Here is a 2,839-nt window from a genome sequence, read left to right on the forward strand (position 1 = left end):
GAGAGGGGATGATCAAGCTTGCTCGCCGGGCTAGTAAGGCCCCATTATCAAGTATAGACGAGGCTCATAATCGAGGTTTGATGGGCCGATTTATTCGAATAAAGACTTCAGAACTGATTCCTGCCGAAGACATGCCGTTTCCTGAGAAATGGAACATGAAACATAAGTAGTACTTTGCCTTGAAGGTTCAATCTTGCTATTTTACCTCTTATATCCTTCCTTATCGATGTTTTTGGTATTGCAGCTGTGGCCTAAGTGCCGGGCGTAGTTCTTGAACTCAAGGAATGGGTCAAGGGACTTGTGTCACAGAGACCATATTCCGAGCGTGCTTGGATGGAATATCGAAGGGTCGATGGGAGGCCCGTAATCATGGTACGTTTTATCTTTTGATGTAATAATGTTTAATTCCCTACTTGTGTAGTCTAATTCTTATCGATCTGTTTTATTTTGAAGGTCCCCCTAAGGATGTTGCCATGAGGCCTCCATCCGGTGATGATGATGTCTCTTCGAGTCCCGTGCTCCAAGACAGGGTGATGAAAAGAAGATAAAAAAGGCCCTCTGTTCTCTGAACTCGAAAAAGAAGAACCGAAGAAGAGGTCGCACAAGCCCAAGGGAAGTACCAGTGCTCCATCATCGGACTCAATCTACCAATTAAGGGATGAGTCCGAAGAAGAAGAGAAATCCAAGTTGGTAGCCCGTGTGCGGGCAGGTGTTGTGATACAAGGGTCCTCTAAACCAGCGAATGCCGAAATCGGACTGTCCTATCATAAGGAGGTCGATGAGGGAGTCTTACCCGAAGCTCCCGAACCAGAAGGGGTTGAGGCCACTCTACCTCAAGCTAGGGGGGTTGAGAGGGAGGCCGGAGCTGACATTCCTCGAATAGAGGAAAGTGCCCTGAAAGACGTGCTTGGGGTGATTGACATTATCGAGTCTCCTAAGTTCTCGGATGCCATGATCCGTGAGGCCGTTCTTACGAGGGGCCTCAAGGGGCAACTGGTATCCAGCACTTCTTGGATGGATTTGAGTCCGCTGCTTCGGAAGATGTTACAGACATGTGATTTTTGACTCTCCCCAAGATTTTACATATTTTAGCATTTAAATACTTAGTTAGGTCTAATATAGTTATTTCAACTAATTTTTACTCTTTTGCTTTATTTCGTCACAAAATGAAAATTACAAAAAAATATTTTTATTTTATTTGTCTTTAATAAAATAAATAAATAAATAAATACATAAATAGTAGCGTATTTTTATCTTTATATAATCTTTAAATAAAAAATATACAAAAATATTACCTTATTTTTATTTTTATATAATCTTGAAAACACAAAAATATTTTCATGTTTTAATATAGTTTAGTTTAATTAATTAAGATCAATTTTATATTTTTATATTATAAATTGTATATTTAGAAGGAATAGTTAATTTTGGGTTGGTTTATCCCATTTTAATCTTGTAGTCCATTGTGTTTAGTCTTTGGCCCAATTTTAAGGCCCAATAATACCAAACTCATAACCCCTTAACCTAAAAACCTTTTCTATATAACCAAAAATTAGCCTAAAGAGACTAGACACTAGACCCGTAAGATCAGATCCGCCGTAGAACACAAACGATCCCTTCCCCTCCGAATATCTTCTTCTTCATTTTACCCCCTCTATTCATCTCCAGAAAGAACCCACCCAGCTGTATCCTCTAACCACCGTCGACCATACCCCTCCATCTCCTCTCCAAACCACCAAATCCTTAAGCACACCACAAGTAGCTGTTCGTCTTCTTCAACCCGACCTCACACCAGCGACCAAACAACCACCACAACCGCTACCAGAGTCCGCCGAAAAAAGCTATAAATGGCGACCCCCACATACACAAACAGTACTCAGAAACAGAGCAAATACGAGGTTGTGTTGGGTTTCCGATTTACACCTCTTCTAAGCTGATTTTCCATTTTAGCTTTTCGATATGTAAAAGAAATTTTACCTTACATCTTAGTAATAGTTTCAGAGATTAGGAATTTTTGGTTTTTTCATTCAATTTTCAATTGTCTTCAACTCCAAATACTAAAAAAATAAAAATCAATGATTTCCTTTCCAATGTCGAATTTCACTGTGATTATGGGTTTTGTTTGAGTACCAGATTCGATTTTGGAATTCAAAGCTCTTCCAGTCGCCGTTCATGAGTTCCGATGCTGATTCGTTGTTGGTTTACTGTCAACGGTTCCGATTCTTAAGTCCAATTTCGGGTCTAAATTTCGCTGTTGAGATGGAGTTGGTTTATGTCGATGTTCCGGTTGCGATTTGTGTTTCTGCTGATTTTTTCCGGTTGATACTCGATTTTTATTGCTGAATGTTATCGCTCTTCATTTGGACAAAACTGTAAGCCCGAAGTTCCTCTAATCTGGAAGAAACTATCGCCATTGAGGTCCATTTCTCCTTGTTTTACTATGTCGGCTTAATTTCATGATTTTGGTAATCTTGTGAATATATTTTGCTCTGTTTTGGTTGAATGTTGATTTAATTCTCTGCTGCTCCATTCTTATGAAATATTTTAAATATCTTATTAACAAAATTTATATTCATTAGAAAATACATTGATGTAGTGATGATTTGGACTTTAGTGAGAGAAGTTTTGGTCCATTCTTTTTTACTGATTATTCTTGAACATGTTTGTAGTGAGAAACATAATATTTTCTATTGTTGATTGTATGTTTGAATATTTCTTTGGGCTTAATTTGGTTCCGTAATTTCTTTTGCCAAAGTTAGGAATAGTAATTAAAGGAAAACCACAATTTGTTTAAGGCAAAATGGACCATGGGCTTTGGGGTTTGAACAGAATTAAAAGA

At 38.2% G+C, this 2,839-nt stretch overlaps 1 long non-coding RNA gene across 1 annotated transcript; it reads left to right on the top strand.

Annotated features, from left to right (window-relative positions):
• Positions 1-1,561: 1,561 nt before the first annotated feature.
• LOC142162678 (uncharacterized) lies at positions 1,562-2,523 on the top strand. The gene is made up of 2 exons (XR_012693947.1): positions 1,562-1,898; positions 2,134-2,523. It is a non-coding gene; the product is annotated as an uncharacterized LOC142162678 (long non-coding RNA).
• Positions 2,524-2,839: the final 316 nt, after the last annotated feature.

The sequence above is a fragment of the Nicotiana tabacum genome, chromosome 8 (genome assembly GCF_000715075.1).
Source record: "Nicotiana tabacum cultivar K326 chromosome 8, ASM71507v2, whole genome shotgun sequence".
NCBI classification, from domain to species: Eukaryota; Viridiplantae; Streptophyta; class Magnoliopsida; order Solanales; family Solanaceae; genus Nicotiana; species Nicotiana tabacum.